This window comes from Macrobrachium rosenbergii, chromosome 26 (assembly GCF_040412425.1).
Source record: "Macrobrachium rosenbergii isolate ZJJX-2024 chromosome 26, ASM4041242v1, whole genome shotgun sequence".
In the NCBI taxonomy this organism is placed as follows: domain Eukaryota; kingdom Metazoa; phylum Arthropoda; class Malacostraca; order Decapoda; family Palaemonidae; genus Macrobrachium; species Macrobrachium rosenbergii.
Window position 1 is genome coordinate 38,936,324 of NC_089766.1, and position 9,438 is coordinate 38,945,761.

Below are 9,438 nucleotides of genomic sequence, written 5' to 3' on the forward strand. Positions count from 1 at the left end.
ACCATCCAGAAGACCGCCAGCACGAGGGCTTTCGCTCAAAGCTGTACCTCACACAGCCTCTCCTCCAGTGATAAACGGTGATTAGGTATGATAACTATGAAAAATTTTCATTATCATTAACATCGTCATATTACATAAACAAAGATTATTTTCATATTATTTCTGGTGTCAATTTTTGTCTAGTTAGCTGTTAGGGCTTCAGGAATCTGCAATAGATGTCAGCCACATTTCGGACCACCACAGAATCTGAGGAAATAGAGGGGTAGCACCGACAGTGCACCTTATGTGGTACACTAAGTATTGCCAAAGGTTGTTTGAGCGTCTCTCCGGCCCGTAGCTATATCCACTTTTTAGTCTTTTATTTTACCTCCATTCCCGTTCCCTTTCTCCCATCTTGTTGTCCAACCACTCTAACTGCCTCTTTTCACTGTCTTAAGCGCTGGGAGGCTGAAGTTGCCCAAGCATTTGGCTTTTTAGCCTAATTTTCTCAAGCCAATCAAATGGGCTTCCACACCAGCAGATCACTGTTTTAACGCATCACCTGCATCCCTTTAACGTCTCTTCTTTGCGTACTAGTCTTTCTTAGTTAGTTTTAGTTTTACATTTCACATCTATCTCTTCGCATGTCTGAATAAAACTTTATTGTCAAAATTTGACATCAACACGTCGATTTACAAAATAAAATTAAATTTGAGTATAAAAACTATTTGAGACATTACTGATGACTGTTGAACTTCAGAATTATTATTTTGCAATGGTTCAGTTTCCAATATTCGTGTGAGAGGAGTTGCAAGAGCCCACTGTTATTGGTTGCACAAGCAATGTTTTGTTGCTGGCTTTGAATAAGTATTGCAGATTTCATAAGGTTTTCTCGCTGAGCGATTTTCCACACAACTTCTCGTCGTGCCTGAATGGGACAGGTTTCCGAATGAGATAAGAGATCCTGCTTGAAGATTTTAGCTTCTTAATTGTTTAATAGATGTTAACTGGTGTCGCAACAGACTACCACTGAATCCCACCTTGTGTGAGAAGTCCAATGGAAATCTGTCCTTTGAATTTTCTTCATTATACTACATTGTGATCTTTCCTGGCAAAATATTATTATTATTATTATTATTATTATTATTATTATTATTATTATTATAAGGACGTGAAAATATTTGTTGATCGTTCTCTCCATTATTCTAACAGTTTTTACTGAATTTTTCATTTGTCACATATCTCCTCCCCAACCCTTCACTCACTCTCTCTCTCTCTCTCTCTCTCTCTCTCTCTCTCTCTCTCTCTCTCTCTACAATACCAAAATATTTTTCGCGAAGATTCCAATCCAGATGTAAAGGTGCATGAAATAAATCGAGAAACAAAACAAAAAGAATACGAAAATGTGGAGAGGATGAAAGCAGCGTCTCAGATCAGCCACATGAAGCAAAGGAAGAAGACGAGGGAGAAACATCGGAGTCTTTGAGCGGAAAGTCTTTGCAAATATTCGATTCGGATGATTTCAGGAACAGAGTCCTTCTGAAAAATTATTAGTGATGTGAAGAGATGCTTTGAAGGATATGAAGACCCTTTCTATGTATGCTTCATGTATTAAAATTACAACAAATGAGTACAAAAACAAATACGCTTAAAAGAAAACATTGGTTGTGTAAGTTAGTAACTGTAAATTACTACAAAACGCACAAATTATATATATTTATATATATATATATATATATATATATATATATATATATATATATATATATATATATATATATATATATATATATATATATATATATATATATATATATATATATATATATATATATATATGGTTATTTCTAAACAGAGGTGGCCACTGCCAAATATGCATCAAAATGAGAGGACACCACAGACACTTTTTGCTGACAACGGCCGTTTATTCCCTACGTTTCGTAAGTCTTCATTACATTTTCGAGGGCTGTACAAAATAAAAATATAAATTACACAAATTTTACAAATTCTAATTAAAACTACACCATAACTACAAATTAAAGCCATTAAAAGCAGAAACTAAAAAGGACACCTTAAGAATAAGTAAACTGTCACAAAACCCCTAAAAAGTATCTTAAATTTAAATACATCGAAGATAAGCAAAGTTGAACCAACCTATTCAGTAGCAAAGTTAGGACTGACAAGGAAGACTAAAAAAGGAACATACGAAACGTCGGGAATAAATGACCGCTTATAACAAAATGTCTTTGCTTCCTCTTCCTCGCTGATATTATGCATATACATATATATACTGGTATATATATATATATATATATATATATATATATATATATATATATATATATATATATATATATATATATATATATTTATATATATATATATATATATATATATATATTTATTTATATATATATATATATATATATATATATATATATATATATATATATTTATATATATATATATATATATATATATATATATATATATATATGCATATATATATGTATATATGCATATTTATACATATTCACAACACACACACAAACACACACACACACACATATATATATATATATATATATATATATATATATATATATATATATATATATAATATATATATATATACGTTATATAGATATAATATATATATATATATATATATATATATATATATAGAATATATATATATATATATATATATATATATATATATATATATATATATATATATATATATATATATATATATATATGTATGTATATATACATATATATGTGTCTGTGTATAAGTGAATATATGTATATATATATGTATTTGTACTTATACAAATACATATATATACATATATATAAATACACATACACATACACACACACACACACACACACACACACATATATATATATATATATATATATATATATATATATATATATATATATATATATATATATATATATATATATATATGTATATTAATTAGATACCTCTTCTACTATATCTTACAGCTTACCTAAATTAAGTTAAAAATAATACTTCCTTTATTAATACAGTTAACATAAATGATCAATAACCTAAAAATAATGAACTTTTGGGAAATTTAGTCTCATCATACATAAATGGAATGACAAAATTAGAACGCGTTTCATGCAACTTGAGTTTATTGACAGATAGTTTCTTAATGTCTGTAAGGTAATGATTCTATTTTATACAGGTGTCATTCTGTCAATTTCTGGAGTCAAACAACACCAAAACCTTTACTGGTTTATCTTTTCTCTTAACAATATACTGACTCTGAATCTGCATCAGTTTATTTAAGAAATTAAGAAGAATAACAGTATCTTGTTAAGGCGTTGGGAGTGGTGCTGGTGTTCTTCTTTTGTGAAGTTTTAATCAAACCTTTGCATTTCATTTACGAACATGGCTGATGTGATTAAATCTAATAGGCAGCCTAAGGTCCTGGGTAATAACAGTAGCATGATTTTACGAATATATATATATATATATATATATATATATATATATATATATATATATATATATATATATATATATATATATATATATATATACATATATATATATACATACACACACACACATATATATATATATCTGTGTGTGCATTTCTTATGTGCTAAGCCTTTGGAAAACTCTAAAGGAAGAGAGCGAGCATTCGTTAGCAGTCCAAAAGAGCCCCAACGCTTCAAGGGTGACTGAGCAATCTTCTTTAGCAAGGGAAGAAAACTCCCTGTCCTTTGTAAAAGATGCCAATTTTGGGAGATTTTTCCATCGCTTGATAACTAAAGGTGAATATTCCAAAATGTCACCTCTATGAATAAAATAACTAAAATTTATAAGCATAACTACAACACTTCAGATGTTACAGTTGGAAATGCCACAATACAAAAATCTGTACCATTGTTGTATAATAATAATAATAATAATAATAATAATAATAATAATAATAATAATAATAATAATAATAATAATAATAATCATAATAATAATAATAATAATAATAATAATAATAATAATAATAATAATGATTATTTAATGAAAATGTTTTCATTTATCAAACTCCAGGATTGCGCAGGGACTTCCAAAGTTTTCCATTTCAAGTAAAAATTCTAGTGTATTGGTAAAGATCAATCCAGATAGCGACGTCTCTTACAAGTGATAATCTGATGAAGCAAAAATTTAAACGGACAAACTTTAACGGATTCTAGAAAGTTAAAATATTTTTCCCGAAATTTTGATCTTAAAAACAGAATCCAATTGATGCTTTTCGAAAATTGCTAGTTTTACCTTCGGGCGTGATCTAAAAGTTTTAAACATGAAGGTATTTTAGAAAAACTTCCATACTGTAGTTTAGATAAATTACTAAAAATAATCGATATTTGCAAAAGCGTTACCGGAGATTGAAGTTCACTATTTGCATCTGGCTGCATAAGCTGTGACTCGATTCACTTTCGTGGAAAACGTATAAATGTTAATTCCATAAGTGATAAAAAAAACCTAGGTTTTAACGTCGAATTACAAAAAGTATTCCTTTTTACAGAATACAAGCGCTAGAGGAAAAGAAGCAAGCGTAATATACTAGCCATCCTTTTAAATAAATTACATGAGTGAGTAGAGCGGAAAAGGTTTTTATTTATAAAATTGAATCTTTCCAGTTGAAATCATAAACTTTCATTTCCTGATGAACAGCATCATCTCAGATAACCTGTTTTTCAAAAGGAAGTGAAAAAATGAGAGGAATTACTGAACCTTCCAGTGTTGATATTAAATTTTACTCTTCCAGCTAGACCGGACAACATCGGAACCTGGAGAAATAACTTCTTCGCACTGACAATCTTCCCAGAATTTCCTCAGCCAACTAAATGCAAAAAGTCAATATTGACGACGCCATTAGGGAAGATCTCAATGGCTGTTCACCTGGCAAGAGCGCATTACATATTGACAGGAAGCAGTTTTGTAAGTCGCTTCTTCCCAAGACGGTCATGTGACTCTGCATACCAGATGGCCCGGAATTTCTTGAGAGAGTTAAGATACCCTTTTATTTCTTGTTTTATCAAAACTTACGTAAACATATGTATACATATCTTCAAGGTTCAGGTGATTTGTCAAGAATGAAACATCATATTCTTGATCACATAAGCAATAAAAACCATATTGTTAGCTATAAAAAATTATGATACACATTTTTAAGTCACGGACAACAGATTTGTTATTTATGGGCTATATTTAAAAAATCCTTTAAACTCGTTCCGAACAGCATAGGAACTATCTGACAGCAAAATAAATTCTACAAAATCAGTAACAGAGAAATTTGTGTGTTCATTCTTAGTTCTCGATTACCAGACATATCCTGACGCAGTTTAGTAAAATTTCTATTTACAGGGGCTGATTCCTGCAGGTTGTTAGATTTAATTACTAAATGTAATTACCTTAATGAATTTTGCCACTAGAATGACCTACAACTTTCAATGACGAAAAGGTATCATAAATAATAGAGTCTAATTTCAATAATAAACCGATGATTACTCTCCAGTATTTAAAAGCATTCCTCTCTCATATCACTAACAGGCCCAGCTAACTTCCTCTAAAAATGTGCGCAGCTGAAACCCTGGGGGTGATGAACTGAAAGGGCGAGAGGTGAGGTCAGAGCTCATCAAGCATCCTTGATTCCACAGGAAAAGTGAATAGGTGGCAACCCACCTGGCGTCACTTCAGAAAGGGATAAATTTAATTCACTGAAATTGTTCATTCACTCATGAACACTGTTCGATATAGCATTAATGTAACAGGATTCTGTGATGGAAGGGATTTAATTCTCTGGCCACTGGTTGCTGGAAAAGCGTTGGGGTATCGGTGACTTTTGCAAACAGATTAATTTCTGTCAATATAACAGAAATGGATTAAATCCCCTTGACTGGGAAACTTGACCATCAAATCTCCAACAGACAAGGTTTACACAAATTCCAGTGGAAAAGAATTCAGTTCCCTGCACTGGAAACTTATCCAACATGTGGCCTACAAACAAGGTAAAACTGTCAATGGAATCAGATCAGTTCCCCAAATTGGGACAATTAACCTGCTAGCCTCCTGCGTCCACTGGAAAGCAGTCAGTGGAAAAAGGGATCAAACCACTTACATGGGACACGTGACCAACATCTGTCCTTCAAACAAGGTGACAAAAAGTAGATAGAAAATGCTTCAGCCCCAGACTGATGTACTTACTCAAATGAGTGGCCTGCAGACAAGGTGGCGAAAATATTCAATAGAAAATTGCTGGGGTTCCTAACCCGTAAAAACCAAGCAGTGTGTGCATGGCCACTAATCTCTTAGGTATTGTAAAGTACTTCCACGTGAGAGCTGATTTGGTAATGTCCAACATTTTCTGGATTTGCATTTCCTTTTTGCATCTTATCTGGTTGCTTTGAAAGATATTCATAACTGACAGAGTTGTCCTTCTTGGTAAGCATTTTCATGTTATGTCCCTCCAAGTTGACTGATTTTTCTTTGTCCTTCACACCTTTGTGAGCAATTAACCGCCTTCCCCCCCCCCCCCAAAATAAAATCAATTACGTATTACGACTTTAACAAAAACAGCCATTAAAAGTTCCAGTAGTCAATTTCAAATATCTCGGTAATAGCAGAAGCTATTTTTCTGGAATTGTGTAGATCTATGAATGCTATGAATGGGGACTGTATGTGAAATCACTAGACAAGGGGCAGGTATTGGATATTGGATACTGCTTCATCAGTTAAGGCTGCTGTTGGTAAAGGAAACAAGGGGAGGGGGATAGAAAATGACCAGCTAGGCCTCGAAGAGACCAACTCCATTTAGGATTATAGTCTCAAGTGCCTTTAAATTTGAAAGCAGAATTTATTTTGTCAAAATGGATATTTCACTTCACTGAAATCACTTGTGAGCACAATGCATATGATTATCGTTAAACTTTATGATTAAATTTAATTAAAATTACTTTTAAAAATTCACCCAAAAGGTGGGTAACTTGAAGGAAAACATCTTGTTATAGACAGAACATGATCTGTATCGCTTAAGAAAATATCCTTGTAAGAATATGTCGTCCTCATTGAATCACGTAGTATAGAAATGCACAGAAGTCTCAGAAAGGCAAGATTCACCAAAGTGACTTTTCACGAAAGGCAAGTAAGTAAGTAAGCAACTCTCCTCCTCTGCCTTCCTGGAAACGAGCTCAAAAGCCGAGTGCATCGTGGAACTTCCTTGAGGAAGAAAACGGGGCAAATGAAATAATAATCTCCCTCCAAGACTCTCTGCTATCAGGGAACATTTGAGGCCTCTGTCGTCCTTATTCTGTTGCAGAGGCTTTCAGGGCATCTGGAAACTCTGGGGTGGAAGTTACTTCGCTTCTGGGCCAACTTTATTCTTCTCTTTTCCGCATAATCAAGACACGGCAAGGATTTTAGGTAGCCATTTTCTCTGGCAATACTCTGACTTTAGATTACTTTGATCTGCGCACCATCGAATAAATTTATATCTGATTTTCCTCATATTAAAATATTATAAATCAAAACGAACATATAATTATCATAGGTTGATAAAAAAACTTATATGACGGATATTAAACTTTTATATATTTTCATATAGGGTTTTCTGTTATGCCTCGGTCTCTCCATGCAAATATTTATTGCAACTGAACCATCCTGTTTATTTGAATATATTATATACAGTATATGTATATGTATATATATATATATATATATATATATATATATATATATATATATATATATATGTGTGTGTGTGTGTGTATATATATATATATATATATATATATATATGTATATAAATATATATACATATGTATGTATGTAAATATAAAATGAATATACATATATATAGTATATGTATATGTATGTATATGATATATATAATACATATACACTCATATATACATCTTGTGTGTGTATATATATATATATATATATATATATATATATATATATATATATATATATATATATATATATATATATATATATATATATATATATATATATATATATATATATATATATATATATATATGAAATTTTATCATTCATACACACGTGATATTTTTTTTATATTTACATACAATATCCATTTCAGTAACCCTGGGGAACAACTTCCACCCAGGGGGGAATTATAACAGGTAGATCCTCCGTCGCCGGCGGAGTTGAATGACAGGTGAGAAGATCATTTGTAAGCACACAGGAGGATCTACAGTACAGGGCAGTCAAGAGGACAACGAGAGGGGAAAGAAGACATTTAATAAAAACACAGATAAGATGAAGAGGAACTTTGGAGAAAATAAAAGCATTCTACACAGAGGTCAATGCAAAGATTAAGATTAATTGATAAATTTATCCTAGGCTATTACCCACCATCCACCCAACTGTAAATGGGTACCAACATCTGCTTGTGTCAAGGAAGAGGGTACAAGGCTAGAAACTTCACATTCAAGACTACCTGATAAACCAGAAAGCTGCATGTTTCTGAAAGGTGTGTTTTTCTGAAAGCTGCACCTTTCTGAAAGGTGTGTTTTTCTGAAAGCTGCACCTTTCTGAAAGGTGTGTTTTTCTGAAAGTTGCACCTTTCTGAAAGGTGTATCTTTCTGGTGCTATGTTATTTTGTCAAATTCTAGTCCTTGATTCCCACTCTTTTGCTAATACGTTGTTTTCTTGAACCTGTTGGGTTTTTCGTACTTCTTTCCATGAAATTTTACCTAGAAAATTATATCATTTTATGCACAGAAAATCACCAATAATATTGTATTATGTATAAATGTAAACTATACCTAATTGAGGTAACGCCTCTACTTTGATTTTATTTTACCCTGTATAAAATGTCTGACAAAGGATCTGAAACACTGCGGCAGATGCTGTTCTCAAATACAATGAAGAGCAGAATATACAACTGAGCTTCCCAAGATCAGCTTTTCGTAATGGAAAGTGAGTGCTTTCTTCTTATTTAACAAAGACAATCCTTTATCCCTGAAGATATTTCATTTCTCTACTTATATATTACACTCAACATATATACGAAATGACTACTGTGCAAATGTTCCTCTCTTGGCTAAAGCTTTCAAATTAAAATAATGCTTGGCTAACTATTCGTGCAAAATTGATACCTGGTTAATTTCATGTGACTTTGCTTATGAGTTCCTAGATGAATTATTCCTTTACTTAAATATACATGAAAGCTGATCCCCATTCCTTTGTGAAAGTAACGGCAGCTGAATAATAGGAGAATGTAAACTGCAATAATGGTTCTGTGAAATTTGCCCTGAAATCTCTGGATAAAGATTCTGACTCAAAACTGATCTGGCTTCACACTGGAATATTATGTAATGGGTTGCGAGCCAAAGCACAATGTTTTCGTCAGCACAGGGTACGAGTTACTCATCAGTTCTCAG